The sequence below is a fragment of the Sprattus sprattus genome (genome assembly GCF_963457725.1).
Source record: "Sprattus sprattus genome assembly, chromosome: 2".
Lineage (NCBI taxonomy): Eukaryota > Metazoa > Chordata > Actinopteri > Clupeiformes > Clupeidae > Sprattus > Sprattus sprattus.
In genome coordinates, this window is record NC_137921.1 from 70,022,521 (window position 1) to 70,041,822 (window position 19,302).

Genomic DNA, 19,302 nt, shown 5'->3' on the forward strand with positions numbered 1-19,302 from the left:
AGCTCAGAGCATGTATTTTGTAAAAAGTTGAATGGTGTGCTGGAATCTGATTACTGTGTGCAAATTGTGTTACACAGTTAAGCGGAAGGCACTCCTTTAACCACATTTCGCCAGGACAAAAAAAAAAAAAAAAAACATTTCAGTACACTGCCTTTCCATCTCCACTGATATCGCAGTTGTTGAGAAATAAAGCTTTCCCATTATTCCCTCCTGGTTTCCCCTACTAGAAGCCATTAATACCGCCGCCGCTAACGGCTTTATGTTTCTCCCAGACATTTTCCTTTGTGCCAGACACTTTCATTTTCATAGGCTGTAGATGCGAGCGGTACAAAAAAAGAGGGGCCTGACGGAAAATTGCCACTGAAAACGGAGTGCTTCACCGCAAAAAGTGAATTACAAGTTTGGAGAGGCTGCAAAAGTTCACTCGCCAATTCCAAGCCTCAGCGGCCGCGTTCAGGCACACTTAATGATCAATGATTTGGAGTCATGTCTTAAAGAACCACAGATCGTGATTCAGGTGAGCATTAGCCAGCTACGACACAAACAAAGCATTCATCACAATAGAAGAGGCTTTCCTCCCCTACACCCCCCCCACCCCCCTACACACACACACACACACACAGCCCTAACCGAACACAATACAGCCGGAGATGTAATGACATTGATGCCATTTCGTGGCAGACAGAAAGGGCGGATTATGGGATGGGGGCACAGCTCATTGCTTTCTAATAACACTCTGTAATCTCTTGCCAGTTCAGCCCCTGGAGGCTGTCCACACTGGAAACATTGCAACATTTCACCTCAGTCGCGACAGCATCTTTCCCCATTAACATTTCACCTCAGTCGCGACAGCATCTTTCCCCATTGCCCTACGTTCACCCTCTTTCATCAGAGAGAGCTGACCGAGCTGGCGCCTCTCTCTCTCTCTGTCTCTCTCTCTCTCTCTCTCTCTGTCTCCCTCTCCCACTCTCTCTCTCTGTCTCTCTGTCTCTCTCTCTCTCTCTCTCTCTCTTACTCTCTCTCTCTATCTCGCTCTTCCTTTTTCTACTCAGCCTGTCAAGTTGAGTTAGCAGTACGGCCTAAGTCAGTCGGACCAGCCTCCCTGCAGTAAGTTAACCACAGACACCGCCATCGTGCAGTAAATCCTCCATGACCTTTGTGCTCTGTGCTATTGGGTCCACAGCTGTGAGGGGCTTTATAAGGAGCAGGGTGAGGGAATGTGAAAGTGGCTTATGATCGAACTGGAAGGAAGAGAGGCCTTCAGAAAATAACGTGGCCCATCTTCTCGGGGCCTGTTAACCATCGCTCATTTCACCGTGACCCATAAGTACCGTTGTTACACGAGCGAGAGCACGGTTGGTGCGTCCATCTCGGTTGACACCACCACGGCAATTCACCATCTCCCATAATTACGGAAGGCCATTTCTCTTGCGCTTAGTAAAACACCTCTGCCGTGAACTTTACTGCTTCTCGTATCTGTGATTTAGTTCTCCCTCAAGTGAGGCAGGTCTGAATGACAAGCCACGGAAAACTGTCCCAGAGGCATGAACATGCTAAGCTCGTGCCTACTTTCTTCTTTTCTCTTTCCCTGTCTCTCTCCACTGATACTTTCAGCTTCATGTGATATGAAATAAAGCTTTTTTTTACCCCTGAATGAGAGGGAGGAGGGCAGCTTACATATCAGCGGGGGGTTTGACATCTTATGTTCAATAGCAAAAACCTGAAAAAGACAAACAAAACTCGAGATAATGCGGCAGGGCCAATATATATACCTACAGCTTAGCGAAGAAAAACAAATGAAAGCATGGTCTTTCAAGAAAGACTATTCCAACCTCGGCTCTGTGAGCCATTGTCCCAGCGTCTGCCAGTAAAAATGAGCCAATCGACCCGATTGGATCTGCCAAACCTCCCAGGGGCAGGAGTGTGCAGTGAAGGCATTATGTGCTCTAAAGCATTCAATCAGATAGCCGTCGCCGATGCCAGAGCCTCTGGATGATCAAATGTCACTGTGTTTGTGGTACGGGCGGCGGGATTAACACCCCACAAGCCTACACACTGTATGCATTATGAGGCTGCCGTGAAATGTGCAGTTTAAACTGGAAGGAGTCTTTCTGTGTTTGGTCTCGGTCTGGATATGTTTTTCCGTCTTTGTTCTTGAGCTAGTGAGGAGGAGGAGAAGATGCCAGCGTGTTTGTGCGGGGAAAATATATAAAGTAATGAAAAGGACTGTGACGTTCCCCAGACGGTCTTTCGCTTACAAGTCAGTTGTTGGGTTTGAGTTTGAGTGTGTGCGTGTGTGTGTGTGTGTTTTTTATAACGGTTGTGTGTTTGTGGGGGATGATTTGGAGCCCATCTCATCATATTTAATGACCCAGAGTTACACGCTTGACCATAAAGCCCTGAGGGCTAGAATGGGGAAAACATTCAAAATGCAAATTGCTATCTTGTTCTGCCATGACCTCTCAGACACAGAATTAGCCCTTACATTTTCAAAGAGAAGACCATGTGATAGCTTCTCAATGTCAAACCAATTCACTCATCATACATGTTCGATATATTGCATTAGATTGTCAACAGGTGATTAAGATCATAATGCCGTGCTAATCTATGCAAGGAGTTAAATGGCTAGATTTCAGACGGCAGAGTGTCAGAGGAGACTTCACAAGGGGGTTTCCAACTGCTCTCCCAGTGCACTCTTCAGATTGGGATGATATGACACCAACTCAAGTCTAAACACTCGGAATTGTTCCATTTCTATTACGTTTTGCCCATGTAATTCCATTTTACTTATTCATTACTGCAAGCCTATATGTTACTTTGGTTCTATGTTCATTTCCAGTTTGTTAAACATATGTTTAGGGGGCATGTAGCTCACACAGTAGCCTCGACCACCTTCGGGCTTGACACCCACGGAGGACCCAGGTTCGAGTCCGGCCTGATGTCATTTCTCCTGTCCACTCCCCACCTCTTCTCCCTCTCATTTCCTGTCCCACTCTTAACTGTACTATCAATTAAAGGCATAAAAAGCCCAAAAATTAAAAAAAAAGTTAAACATATGTTTTTCGTGTTGTTTAATAGTTGTATAGTTCTGCAATCCACCACCTGTCCTTCACAAAACGTGCAGACGGGGTCTACACAAAAAAGCCCAACAACGGATGTTTCTTCTAAAGAGGCTGAAAGGTTTCATTTCTCAGACGAGCATTTTAACAGCAGTAGACTTCAGTCATCGAATCGAACCAGTCCTCACATACACACTTCATGCCGTTATAATTTCCCTTACAGAGAAAAGCATGAAAAAACTCAAACAACTATCATCACAGGTGCAGCCAAAATCACTGGCACCACTCGGACCCAACTAAAGACAAGGCAGACTGGATCACTAAGGATCCTCCATGCCCTCTTTACCTCACACTCACACACACACACACACACACACACACACACACACACACACACACACACACACACACACACACACACACACACACACACACACACACACACACACACACTCACACTCACACTCACACATACACACACACACACACACACACACACACACACACACACCTCTTGCATTTCAGCTACTCCCACAAGGCAGATTCCCTTAGAGCCCCTTTGAACCCAGATGAGATTAAATACAAAAACTGCTTTATTCCCACTGCTATATCCATTTTAGGCAGATAGACTGTCACTACCCTTTAATGCAGCTTTGCAAACCCTTTAATGCAGCCTTGCACATCTTATTTGTTTATGTATTTAGTCATTTATGAAATTGTTTGTGTTTTCATTTAATTTTATGAGAGTAGAGGGAGGTAAGTGAAAAAAGGCTCAACACTCCAGTTTCTTCAATCTCATGTTGTTTTATGTCCATATATGTTTTTAGTCAATTTCAAATTCCATTTGTTAACTGAGTATGAACCAGGGTGAAGCGAGAGTTCACATTCCTTATGTAAGACTGTCAAAGCAACCTCACATGTAATATTTTCTATGCTATATTGAATTTGTGACAATCGTTGCAAGCTGTACTTATTGATTTATTTATTTTTTATCTGCATGATTTGCAACTTGCTGATTACCTATGTATTGCTTGAATTATGTACTTACTTCTGTAAGACATTTATCAGTTTTGTAAATATTCCAATTGGACCATATTCTTTCACCATCTTCACTGAACCACTTAACCTAATCAAACATAGTTTGTGTTGAACTGTCACAGACAAAAAAATCTGAGGCATCAATGTGAGTCAAAATGTGAGTCATCAATACTTGAATGGTGGAGGATGTTACAGAGGTGAGGTCGAAGCTGCTGATGGACATACGGACCAGCGCCTCCAGCACAATGTGAACCCTTTCATTAGTGGGCTCTCTGACCTCCTGCCATGTCAGCATGCATACAATACCGGCTCAAAGACAGCTTGAAGTGGTCCCCTCATCTTGCCTATGCATGAGCGCGTTGAAGATTTCCTGCTCCGAGCCGATCACCCGATCGTCTATGACATGCCGTTCTTCCTTAAGGGGCCAAACAGGACTCTTATTCCTCTCACACACACACACACACACACACACACACACACACACACACACACACACACACACACACACACACACACACACTCACTCACACTTAGGTGCAGACACCTTGGCGGGGTAACATTGTGCACTCAATTCCAGTTGGGAAAGAAAAAGAACAAGTTGTTTTTCTCACCCTGCCCCATGGGCTTTCCATTTCCTGTCCTTACGTTTTCAAAACACAAACAATGGCACCACATTTAATGACTTGCACATTAAAACCTTGACAACAAGCGCTCGTTACAAAGGCACAGCACTGGGCCGTAATGGGTTTGGAGTGTCTCGGCGTGCGTGCACCAGGCCCCCAAAACTAACACTGTCGTCAAGTCGTATCGTGTTTCGGTGGCAACAGGGCCGGGAAGAGCATAAGCTGCAATTAAACATCGTTAAGGATTCCACCTGCTCTCACGTACCCCCTTCCAGCACTGAAGAGATAGAGAGAGAGAAAAAGAGCACAGAAAAAAAAAGTCTCAGACGTAGTGAGTGTATGCAGCTCAGAGATGGTCATGCTTAAGGCTCAGGCTTGCATATGCTGCATGTGTCTAGCCCAAGTTTGAGGTGTGTGTCTCCTGCGGCTCTCAAGTTGCTTTTGTGTTGCGCTGCTAGTGAAGTTTTGCATCTCGCTGGTAGGACTTAATTTCTCCTGATAGCTACCTTTTTAGTAGCTCCTTTCATATCCTCTGTGCTTTTTGGATTACCTCCTGAGTTTTGTGGAGTATCTTCTGTGTTCGCTGTTAAAGTATCCTTGTTTCTCAATAAAGAACCACTGAGAACATCATCCTGCCATTGGGTCCTCTTACTAGCTCACTTGGCAACTTGGGTTCAATCCCAGAGTAAAGCCTGACACTGACGATGTCATACTCATTATTCTAGTCAGAATATGAGTCTGATACTGCTCCATTGGGCTGTGATTATGGGGCGTGCTTCGCTCAATTGGATATACCTAGAACCAATCAGAGAAATGTAGTATGACCATAACGTAGACTAGAGGGGCCAGCTGATACATTAAACTTTTACCGGATCCCGTAGGAAGGACGGCAAAAACATATTTTCCATCGACAAATGCCTTGATCGTGTTTCTCTGTTCCTCTTTCAAAATGAATGTGCTGTCAATGTCTTCTAAAACAGACTCGAATCTCCACATTTCAGCTCTCCAGCGGCAGCCATGTTTGTTGAAAACTAATTCAACCCAAACGCTCTTTGGTGACGTGGTTGATTATGTTATCTGTCATCTGTCCATCATCGTATAAAGCCCGCCCTGACAATTTGATTGGTCCGGGAGATTTTTCATTTCTGATAATTTCTCCCCAATGGAGCAGTGCCAGACCGAACTTCCAGACCTCAAATGTTGTGGGCAGGGCTAAGTTCGGTCTGGTATCCAGGCTAGTTAATTTTACCTCCTTGAACAGTTTGAAGCCATAGGAGCAGTTTATGCATAAAATGGTTTTGTTCTTTAGATTTCCTAGTCTCCAGTAGAGTATGCTGGGAGGACACTCACACAAAGCTTTTATAGCCTTTGAAGATAATATACACCTTTCTGTGCTATTTGCAGAAACATTCATATACAAACGTAAGTTATATGAATTTGAACTGTATTTGAATTTAATATCGGGTTCATGAACTGATTATGAGTAAATCGTACAATGAGAGGCCCTGTAGGAAATAACCAAGATGCCAATATCCATCTGTCAACTTTATTTCATGGCATCAACGCAGACGACGGAGTGAATAGAGGGGGCAGCTTAATTTCCCTATGGGGGAACGAGCTATGGCGCTATGGCAACAGCTAAATTAAAAACTCTATTTCCCCAACGATTGTTGTCAGAAGAAAAGATAAGAAAGTAAAAAAAAAAAAAAACATCAATGTGATTACCAGACACATAAAAAGAACATCCTCTTTCTACAAAAGCCAGGGAAACACATCAATAGCTGAAAGCGTCTGGCAAAATTAAGCAAATCTGACCAGCTCGCTGTTCCCCCTGGCCATGTGTAAGGTGATACCTTTGGCAGGAGACACAGCTCAGCTGGCCACCACTGCAGCTAATGTGCGAGGGCTGATACTTGCTTTCCTCGCTCCTGAGGCTCAGTGCCTGTGCCGCGGCTATGGAGAGTAGTCGGCAGTGCGGGGGCTTGCAGATGGTTGATCAAGAAACGTGGCGATGACACTCTGAATTTGTGAGGAGTCCTCGGGGAGGAAGATGTCTTATCTGTGATCTTAATAAGTGGGCCTTTTTTCTGTCCCCCCTCAACTATCCCCCCCCCCCCCCCTCCCCCAACCCCCACCTCTCACTCCTCTCCTCCTCCCTATGTCCTCCTTCCACGTCTTGGAGAGTATCCAAAGTTTCAAAGACAGTTCCACCACCCCCTCACCCACCCACCCACCCACCCCCCTGCTCATCTAACCCCCATTCTGCTTTCAATTCTCTTCAAGGCAGAGAAGACAGTGCAGATCTCAGCTTTGTTCCACAGACCACATAAGTAATATCCAACTTCATTATGTAGGTCTGCTCAGAAGTAAGAATTTGTTATGCCACCCCATAGGCTCACAGAGGGCTCTTGAACACAGCGTCTGTTCTGCCTATTGATTACCATGGGGGATAATAGATGTTTTCCTTTTGTCATATTCTTTCCTTTGCGTCTATAGACTTTTGTATTGTTTTGTGCGATAGAACTGCTAAGGCTTATGACGATCGACTATCACACTGAACAACATTCCCTCTTCCAAACCAGAGGATTTTACTCACACAGTAGAAAAGATGGCGCATTAGTAATGATCATATTGTTTTTTTAGGTCATTACCCAAAGTGATGGGAAAAATCTTGTGATGAGGTGCTTTCATTTGCTAATGTCCTACACATGATTTCTTCCAAATTAGCAAACAGACTAATAGCTTAATATCTGTCTCTGTGCCATTTCTTTCCGCTGCCCATGCACATCCGATCACTGAGGCATTCATTGTTATTCAGTAAATTGAGTGTAGCTGATTAGCGGGCAATGTCAAAAAGTGCAAAATGCGGCCTAATGGCAGCAATTTCTGGCAAAGGACTGAATCGATGGTGGCGGTTAGCACGTGTCATAGATTTCATCACGTTTGTCAGCGAGGTGCCTTGTAGTGTCATGGTCGGTTTACATCAATCCATATTAGAACCTTCTGTTAACTGTTCAAGCCACACACCAACACACACACACACACACACACACACACACACACACACACACACACACAAGCAAGTGTATGCTGACAGCTGGTCTATTATTCATCATCCCACTGACATTTATTTAAAGTTTGACAAAGATAAAGAAGAGAATTACAGTGGCAAATGCTTTATCAGTGTTCACCACAGCATTTCATTTGAATGTTTCTACATATAGCTCACATTACAAACCGTTCAGTTGTTCAACTCCCATGGGCCACGACCTGATATTAAATGGACTCTAAATCTGTCCACAGGCTTAATTATATAGAAGGAGGTAAGTAGTGCAGAATAACATGTTTTTTTCACCATACTGAAGTAAAGCAGGTCTTGTAAATATGCTTAAAAGCCTTTATATCATGCTGACATTCTTGTGTTCATGTTTTTTTTTTTTTAAATCATTGTCAGTCAAGTATGGATTTGCTACTGGCCTCGGCATCCATGGTAACCCCCTGTTGAATTGTATGCAGTCAGCCTCTTGTTTCCTCTCCAAAGGCAGTCGACATAAAAAATGTTTTATTAATGCTCTTCACTGCACTCTCATTCACCCTCCATTAGGTAAGGACACACTGAGGTTTGAACTATTTAGCCCAGTTTCTAAAGGGAACCTCGTTATATGCTTTAGGGTTCTAAGCCATGCAAATCCTTAGCCATTTCATACGTGGAAATTGCTGATGAACAGGGAAACGTAGCTCTCCTCCCTCCCAGACCCTTTTGTGCTGGTAACAGATGATGGTTCGCCTGTCCCTTTGTCACCACCGGGACCCTGCTGTGTGTCTGTCTTTTTTTTAACGATCCAGCGATACGAGCACAATCCGAGTGACAGTGGAAATGAGCGTTTAAAGTCTCTTATCAGCACTTTCACCGATGACGGTCGACCCGTTCCCCCGACAATGAGGTTCCACCTTCCCCTTCTTCTCATCATCTAGAAGGAGGGATTGTTCACGGGACCAAGGAGATGATCAATTACCACAAATGTGTCCGCACCATCAAGCGTACTCAAATTCGATTAATGCTGAGTGCTAATGCAAGGGGTCGAAAATAATAGAACGGGGGAATTAGCGAGGGCGCTTTCTATTTCCCCTTATTTCTCACCTTAACTTCAACTGAGTAGTCTCTTTAGCTCATCGTTTTTCTCCATAAAAGCCTCTTTCACTGTGCTTATCTGAACATTTACCCCTGCAAGAGGGGGGAATTAATGGTCTTCAGCTTTCCTCGTAGTTTGCGGACATTTACAACTACATATTCTCAAACTTCCCTCGCGAGACATCAGTAGGTGATGTAAAAACCTTGAAAAAATACGAGTTTCGATGTATCTAAATACATTAAGTTTGACCTCCCAGGTAATGGCTTGGATCCATCAGGGCCGACACATTTCGTGCCAGTAGAGGATAAAACGGTTTAAAGAGGGCAAAGACGAGGAGCTCCCCCATTACGTTTCTGATGGCAAATAGGGCAGAATGCCTTGCCATGGGAGAACTGCGAACGAAAAATGGAAGAACAATCTTATAAGCAATCTGGGTCGGAGTAACAGTAATGAAATCTTGTGATCTGCTCCCTCGTTATATTAGAAGGACAGAATGCTGTTGCGGCCTACAGCTAACCGCAAGTGGAAAAAAACGCATCATCAGGATGAAATATTTTGATGAGGTTATGCAGGGAATTTCAGGTTATCTTCCCAATGTCATCACAGCCAATGTATAGTTCTCTCCTAAAATGATGGGCCTGGCTGTGCTGTCGGGATCATAATCATTCAGAACCATGTAAACCAAGTTCACCTTGAGGGGGTTTGGTATTCAAGACAATCTTTTACAAGTGTGGCACTCGGATTTAAGCATAAATCTGCTCCGTCTCAAGGTCTTTCAACTCTGAATTGAGGTGGTGTTGTTGGCAGGTGAAAAAAAACAAGTCACTAGGATACTATTTACGGTGACAGCACGGACGACATTCAAATAAATACAATTGGCAAACGCATTGAAGCAAGAAGTTGTTTCGAGAAGTTTTCCAAACATGCACATCTTTCACATTTCCCCTCCAGTTGAACGTAGTTAATCGTGCCATGCCGTGCACTGTCTGTAATATGTAGATTTCGGTGCTTTAATTTTAAATGAGAGACACATGCCATAACCCCAGCCGTGTCAAAAAACGATTGTTCTAGTAAATATTTCATCTGTCAGTTTTTAGACTCATGAATTAAACAAGATTCTAAGAGATCAAGGACACAGCAGACCTAATTATATTGTAATCAACATAAATATTTAATCAAACGGTGGTTGCATCACCACCAAACTCTTTTAATGCCCCCAAACAGTATTTTTGAGGGTAATTATTTGTAATTATGAGTATTCCCTGAGGCATAAACAAAGAATATGTACAAATTCAGCAAATAACTCCTCCTTCTGGTTGAAATTCAAATGAATGGTCCACTTTCGAATCAAATAATCAATCAATCAGTTTCAGATCTGAGCATCTTTTTTCACCTGCATTCTACATCCATTTGCATCCAAGGAGACGAAGACATCGGGTATACACCGTGCATGACATGATGGCTTCTAGCATGATGACATGACGGCTAAATGACATCACGTTAGAAGCGAACAGGAGGCATTCTAAGATTGGCCTCGGAGGTTTTCTGCCAGCTTTGATCTCTTTTAACTGACTTCTTGTTTGCGAGTTGTGCCGCCTCCATAGGGATATCAGGCACGCAGCCATCCCCACTGTGTCTCCTCTTTTTGTGTGCGTGAAAGGCCCACACGCGCTGGAGGGAGGGCGGCGTGAAGCAACGTTATTAAATAAAACTCGTTTAATCCACTGTAGTGCTAGAGGGAGGTTTTCTTTTCTGTAAAACAACCCGGAGCACTGTGGAGCTTGCAGAGTGATATTTGCATGCTCACAAGACTCTGTGACCTACAAAGCCTACACTTGTGTTTTGAGTAAAAGGGAAATGGAAGCTTAAGCAAAGTTCTACCAGGATGACTGTTATGCTGTGTCATGTATATATTAATTGATTCATTCCTGACCAATAGTGAAGTCTATATCTGAGTTGAGCCACAAATCTTTGGCAGACATGATCATTTGCCCCCCCCCCCCACGCAATTTGCTTTTGGAATTATGCCAACTGGGCAAATGGTGGCGCTATTGAAACACGGGCTTGTACTTGTTTGACCCCCCCCCCCCACACACACACTCAAAAGCTCGTGGACATGTGGCCTGAGTGGTCAGTGCCTGCCAAGGTCTGCTATTTTGGGCTTTCTGCTATTTTGTCTGTTTGTGAAACAGACCTTTCCGGAGTCCGCCCAGCTTACTGGGCTAATCACTGACAGGGTCACGACCCCCATGAATGTCGGGGTATGTACCATTTTAAAACACTGGCCAGCAAACACAAAGAAAAGCAGAAGGGTACTTACTACAGTCAATTTGATATAACTTTATTTAACATTTTACCAGGCCATATTTATAGACTTATAGATTTATAGCTAAGATGATAACAGCAAATACTGAAGTCTTAGATTGAAGGTTAGTGTAAGATCATTGTCAGGTCAACTGTAGAAGAGGCTGAGAGTTAGCCTTAGATGTGTAGTAGGGTCCAGAATGCAGTCCACTTTCACAACCCTTTGGCTAAAACCCTGCTAGATTTCTCAGCAAACTCTCTCTCTCTCTCTCTCTCTCTCTCTCTCTCTCTCTCTCTGGATTACCAATGAAATCTGTGTAAAGAAAGACGAGCAGTGGGCTAGGTTGCGTATCTGGCGCGCGCGCAAGCTCAAATCCGTTTGGATGGAGGCAAGCGGCATTCTGACTGACACCACTGCAGTTTGCTCCCCTCCTCGAGTTGTTTGGAGAGATAACAGGGGGGGGGGGGGGGGGGTGTTGGGGGGGGGTGCTGAATCTGCTTAGATTAGATACTCTAAGAGTGCGGAACAAAAGCTGCCTGCTTTTCTCATTGTGTTTGTTTTCTCATTTTCTCTCCCTCGCTCCCTCTCCCACTTTTGCGCTTCACTGTTCAATGCTACCAGATGCTGCCATAGGCCTCCAGTTGGAACAAAGTGTCTTAAAGCAACCTTTGCTTCACTGCCAAATTCATTACTCATTGGTTAGGGTTAATCTCACATGCAGACCTTCTGATTTCCTTCTCCCCATAATGACTGTTTGATAACTTTCCCTCATGAAAGGAAAGCTTGCCTGCTTTCAGCTTCATTGTGTGGAAACTCAGCATCTCAAGTGCACTTCTTAAAAAAAAAATACTCAACTGACTGCTACCAAATGTCTTTCTTTTTTTTGAAGCATCCTTCACTGCTTTGGTTTCCATGGCACCAATGCAAAGCAAGATCAAGACCTTATGTTTTCAATAACCTTAATATTTAGACCACGTCCAGCTTATCACAGGGGTGTTTGCATCCGTGACCCTTCTGTTTTGTTTTGCTTTTGTTTTTTTGTTTTTTGCCTCGTTTTTAATTTTACAATTAATCTAAGACCCTGTCAACTCCAGCAGCAGCAGCAGGGAGGGGTTGATGAATGCAATTAGCGGAACATTACTAATGCATAAATTATACCTCGTCTGGAATCGAGGGCACGTGCTTAGTCAAAGAGCCATCACGTCGATCCTTGAGTCATCCCATTTCCATATGTATGTATGCCCCACCACACCACCCACACCACACCACACCCCCCAAAACGCTGCCAACACCATCCATGTTTCATTCGAGATCAAGACAGATGACTCACTCCTGTCTGCCAGAACACACGCTGTCCTTAGACCCAGGCAGTGAAACCTAAATATTTCTCTGCATAATTAGTGAGAGCATGTGTAAAACGTGACCAGGAAACACCTATCAAACCAGTGTTAGCATTGATTTGTCTGTGTCTGTGTGTCTGTGTGTCTTTGTGTCTGCGTGTCTGCGTGTCTGCGTGTCTGCGTGTCTGCGTGTCTGCGTGTCTGTGTGTCTGTGTGTCTGTGTGTCTGCGCATGTGTGCACGTGTACGTTTGTGTTGTGGAAGTGTGAGCGAGTGAGTAAGAGAACAAGGAGTTGAAAGAGTGTGTGTGCAGGGGGGTGGGGGTGGGGGGGGGTGGTTGGGGATTGTAACAGTATCTGAAGCCTGAGGCAGACAGTGGACAGGTGGGAAAGCAGTCAAGCTCATTGTGTATTCAGTGACCGTCCATACAGAATCACCACGAGCCACACCACCCCCATGTCCTCCCTACTCCTCCTCCTCCTCCCTCCTACTCCTCCTCCTCCTCCCTCCTACTCTTCCTCCTCCTCCTCCTCCTTCAGCCATCTCCTCTGTGCTTCACACACACACACACACACACACACACACACACACACACACACACACACACACACACACACACACACACACACACACACACACACACACACACACTCACACACACACACACACACACACACACACACACACACCCGCACACACACACACACACACACACACACACACACACACACACACCACAGCATTCCTCCTGGCACCCCAGCCTCCCAGGTCCAGTTCCAGTCCATTCTCATGCTGTGCACTCACTCCACAAAGCCGTCCAAAGAATGAGAATGACTGAGATTATTGTGTCTTTTTTCTTTGTCTTCTAGTCTTTTTTATTTTATATATATATATTAACCAATGTCACAGCAGGTCTTGCTATGGTAAAAAGGAGAGAGAAATGTGGCAGGGGAAACAAAAAGGGAGAAAGAGAGAGAGGGAGACAGTGAGAGACAGACAGGAAGTGAGGAGGAAAGAGAGAGTGAGACAGTGAGAGACAGACAGGAAGTGAGGGCAAAAGAGAGAGCGAGACAGTGAGAGACAGACACAAAGCGATGAGGAAAGAGAGAGCGAGACAGTGAGAGACAGACAGGAAGTGAGGAGGAAAGAGAGAGTGAGACAGTGAGAGACAGACAGGAAGTGAGGAGGAAAGAGAGAGTGAGACAGTGAGAGACAGACACAAAGCGAGAAGGGAAAGAGACAGAGAGTACTGAGAGGTGAGCCTCAGTGAGCCTGGTATTCTCATCTAAGCGAAAAAGTACGAGCCCAGATTGAATAAACAGTTTGAGGGAGAGTTTGCTGTTTATTCTCTGCCCTCAATTGAGCTCATTTAGGGGAGGAAGGTTCACCCAAAGTTTCAACAACAACACTATCTCTCGAGTTTGCACACGGACTGGCACATGGAAGATACAGCTTGTGCATGCTAATGGACAGTAATGTAAACAGGGCCACCATGCAGATAGGGGGCAGTGTGGGTAAGATGAGCCCTTTTTTACTTAAGTCGACCTACAGGCAAAGGAATACGAGACCGAAATAAAAGAAATGCGTTCAGCACATGTTCAGGATGTGTGCCATCAATTGAAACCTTAGCAGTGTGCCTAACTGAAAAAGAAAACAAATTACTGGGTCCCAAAAACCCAGGTAAGGGATATATTGATCCAGCTGATTGGGTAAATTGGGAAATCTAAGAAAAACTATTGTCTATCCCCCATTCTGCTGATTGTATTGGCGTCCATTAAATCAATATAACAACTAATTTGTCTACAGCTTTGTAACATGGAGGTGGTTTGTCAGGTCTCTAGGATTAAGAAATAGACATGGATGTCTTAAATTGAATAAAACCTCAACTCTTTTGAGGAACATTCATATGCGGCGCCGTTTGTAAAATGTTGCACGTTCTGAAATCCTGCTCAGTTTTGTTACATTTAGCATTATCAATACAATATATTCATACTAATATTCAAACTGCACAGGGAGTTCTCCAAAATAAACACCAATGTCACATGCATGGAGGCATATGATGGGTTAAAGCATATGTATAAAGTTAGGACCACAAAGACTTCTAATTTCAAATCAAACACAACACCTTACGAGGGGCTATTTTTACACTGTGTGTTATTTGATTTTGTGGCTATTGATCAAGATTGACTCTTCAGTCACACGTTTGGATGCGACATGACTCGGCAGCTTTTGTGGCATTGCTCTCCAGTCCGCGTGACTGCAGGGTAGGTGTTGAGAGAACATGAACCGTTACAAAGACACAACCATGGCCACCCCTGCTGTTCCATGCAGCGATGTGTTTTTTTTCAGCGGAGGCCATTCCAGCGAGCCAGGCTAGCTCGTGGTGAACCTTTCATTCCAACAAAGGCACACAGAGACCCCGGTGGCTTCACCTTCAAGGCTGTGTCCTGCACCTGGCACGGTGAAAACATTATATAACCATTCGTATTGCCACACTGACATTTCAGTGTACAAAAAAATGTCACTTTGGTCTTATTTTTATCCGGTGGAAGAAATAATGTAATGCTAAAGAATGATATCTCCAGTAAAGGTTACGGTGTATTGAGCATATGTTCTTTACATTGCCTCTGCTTTGTCTGTGGAAAACCTATTTATTTGTACTATGACATACCATGGATTTCCACTTACAGAAGTTTCTCCATACAGAAGAAAAAACCCATTCATTTGAAGTACTCACCGAAGAGGTTTCACAGGCAAGTCAGCTTCAAATCCAGTTTCATTTTATATAATATCCACATCAAGAAAGACAAACTGAAAAAAAAAGGTTTACAGCTGCAAAGCCTAGGTTTAAAAACAATTATGAATTTAATGAAATGTTGGGCAACAATGTGTTTCTGTATTTCAAATAGTGGTGGTATATTAAGGGCAACGCTGTACCACCGAGTATGACTCAGTGTGTCGAGAGGTGTTACCCTATGTGTTGCAAAAGTGAAAAGTATAGAGTAGATGCTTCAACAGTTGGCATTCTAACTGATTTACACTCAGCATCCACATGATCTCTATTTCCCATCACTTCCCAACGGTTGGCCAGTTGTTCATTCGCAAAAATGCTTCAGTGAAGAGTTTCCCCTGTTTGTTAAAACAAGCATAGAAAGAAACAACCCACATTTATTGGCTAGAGTGAACCCCCTCATATACTCCCCCATCTTAAATGCTATCACTAGCCATTACAGACATTAATCAAGTACAGCACTAGCTCAGACTCCCTTCCTTGCACAATACGAAGGACACAGGACACAGACCGACCCCCATAAACACAACACAAACCCCTGCTTCCTTGCTAGTGAGGACATTAATGGGTGCTTGTGAGCCAGCTCACAGCCTGAGGAGTGCACCCGCACTATCCCGTTAAGCTGCAGTAAAGTGATGTGGGAGAGGCCAGACAGCTGTTTTAGCACACGAAAGGCGCGTAAAGGGCAAGTGTGCTGGCAGATGGGAAGTTTTGAGCAAGGCTGCGTTGGCTAAAAATACCGGTGTAATGAGGGATGAACACGATGCCCTCTTTAAAGGCAGTGTGTGTATCAAGCTGTTCTCAATTGTGTGTAGTTGAGTGGTGGGAAAAGAAATGGCAAGCCATTGTGAGCCGATCTATAAATTGTGCTCAATTCAAACACACCATTCAGGTACAGAAAGACATGATATAAAAAGTTTCTTAAAGGCTGGTCACTGTTGGGGTTTACAGGTAGGATATGTGATGCAGGAAGCCAAGTAACACACTGACCTCTCCATGACCTCTCCATGACCCTGATACAACAGACAATGGATCAAAACGTGTGAAAATAAGGCAGGATGATTACCTAGACACAGAACAGACCCTTTAAGACCAAGACAAGGACCACAGTATCAAAGAAAACAGTCTCTTGCCACTATTAGATTACTAGCTGATATTATTTTGACTATGTGTTAAAGATCAGAATATATACAGTATCAGTCAAAAGTTTGGACACACCTTATCTTTTTTTGAGAAGTGTTGTCTTTACTTCTATTATTTTCTACATTGTAGATTAATACTGAAAACATATAAACTACGAAAGAACACATATGGAATGATGTACTAAACAAAAAAAGTGTTATCTGCCATGTAGAAACTAATAAAAGTAAAGAAAAAACTTGTGTCCAAACTTTCGACTGGTACTGTATGTGTGTCTTTCAACACCATGCTGAAGAACAGGACATAGAAATAGTTTGACCATCCAACCACACCCATTGCACTTGCATAGCAATATATGAACACACATATATCAAGATAAGCTCAGTTGTTGAGCAATGAACATGACGGCATGCTTCATAGCTTTAAGCCACTGTCTTTCATGTCCTTTGGTGGAACTGTTGTTTTCCCCCTTGCCATAAGAGTCATGTAGATGGTCAGAGCCTGACCCCTTTTCTCTTTGCAGGCCATTTAAATGAGCGCCATCTTGAGGTCTGGAGGCAAGAAAGCAGAAAGCTGGGCGCTTAGACAAACATGGTTCCCTGACCACAGGTCCTCAGTCTGGTCCTATTTCAGGGGAAGATGTGGTATGTGTACTGGTCTATATGACCCCATCCATGTCACACGGTCACACATGGCAGACTTTGATACAACAGACCAATATCTAGTAGAACTGAATGGCAAGTGCAAACACAACAGAATGAAACACTGTTACTCTGTTTAAACATATACATTATACATTATACATTATACATTATACATTATACATTTAGAAGGTTTGGTCCTTTTGATAGTGTTCTGTTTGTCCTTAATCTAAGGAATCTCAATATAGAATGATTGAGAGCAGCTGATGTATCACACCATACTGTACCTGGATATATAAACATGTCTACCAGAAGTGTTACTTTTTCCTGTTAACTGAGGGGAAAGTATTACTGGTGCTTGATATGACATGCAATAGAGCCTGCGGATGAAGAACTGAAAGATGTTTAAGGGAATGAGTAAGAGTAAGAGAGTGAGAGGAGATCAGCAAAGCGGGGAACGAAGAGAGACAACATAAAAAAGGGATAAAGTTTGTCTTTAATAGAAGTGCAGACAGCCTGGAAACACACACAAAGGACAGGAACTGTCTGTAATATCGTGCTTGGCAGTGAGGAGCAACGGATGTTCCTGCTCAAGGACATATGACAGTCAATATCATAGGCTTGTCTATTACACACAACACAAAGCAGAGGTATGCCACTGCCACATTTCGGCTTTTTTTTTACATACAACAAAGAGTTTCAAAAGGCTTCAAATCCAAATTCAACAATGAACAACAATCTAAATTCTGTTTCGCGAACAAAGCTTCTTTTAACTTCTAACTTGGAGATATCTTTAACAACAGAACCTCACTGCAATTGGGGGTGTGGGTGCATATAACTAGTGACACAGAAGAGCACTTGTTATTATAAATGCTTGTGCATAAGAAGTCTGCCCCTGATGTACCAACATCAAAGACGTAATTTAAAACTAATCAGCTAATGATTATTTTTCCATTGTATATGCCTCTCACTGAAAAAAGTCTATTTTTTTTCTCTGAGCTTGAAATAATGGTGGATCATTAGTCTCATATACTGATGTATCATTCCCTCTGTTATCCATCAACTACAATGCACTGTGAAGAAAATAAAATGAAAACGACATTGGAATACCCATTCCCTCTCAACCCAAACCTTTCCATGACAAGGCCACGGTTGGTTGAAGGTACGTATAGTTTCTAACAGTGTCCATTAAGCGTGAGGTTTCAGAGACTTTATCTGCCTTGTGCTTGTCGTATTTACTTTGCCACTTTTATGTCAGTGCTCCACTAAGGAACAATGGTGCAGTGGCCTTCACACTGAGTAATTCACACTTCACCAGAACACTGAGGCTGCACTGGCCCAGAGCTAAGTGCAAGTGGTGTGGATCCTTGATGTTTCATGGTTTACAATTGCTTCCTATTTCATGGTTTTATTACTAACAACAAATGTATGCTATTGTTGAGGGCTTTGTCCTTCTCGTACTGTACCTCTGAAGTGACGTTAATGCTAGCTATCATTGTCTGAAAGGACAAGAGCTAACTTAGCATTCATCTTTATTATAAAACGTTTTGAAACCTTCCGTCTATAATACAAATATTTATACGTCAGACTTACTCGTATAGGCTATTGCTGACACTTTCAAAAAGCGGTTTTGTACAATGGTCTAATGCAAATAGATTAAACAGATAGATTAAAGTGTGGCTAAAGTTTTTGTTTGTTTGTTTTAAAGAGACTTCGTAACTGTCTTCTGGGTAAGATAAAATGCTAAAATATGAATCCTTCTATCAAAGGTAAAATATTGTTTTTCAACCTGTTTGCACTATGGAGGTTTCTATAATAATTTGCTGAGGTGTATGCCCACGTAAACACAAGTGACAGCAGAACTGCCGGTGATGTCTTGGGGGTTGGGCGGGGGGGGGGGGGGGGCAATAAAACATATGGAAATGAAATGCCATAGAAGGAAGGCTTTGGATCACGAATACAGAATCTCAGCATATCAAAGGAAGTATGTCTGACTTCTTGAGTTTGTCACTAGTCAGAGGAGTCTTTAGCTCAGACTATGTTTTCCTCTGTTTCCTTGATGCAGAGAAGGCCCAATGCGTAACCACAGGCAGTATTATGTGCTCGAAAAATACACTTCAATTGACCTTTGTGAGTTTCTCAAAGCTTCTGCATCTAAAAAGAAAAAAAAATCTGACTTTATCCCGGGGATGAGAGGCGCAATGCGTGTGTGAGTGAGTCAGGGAGGAGACAT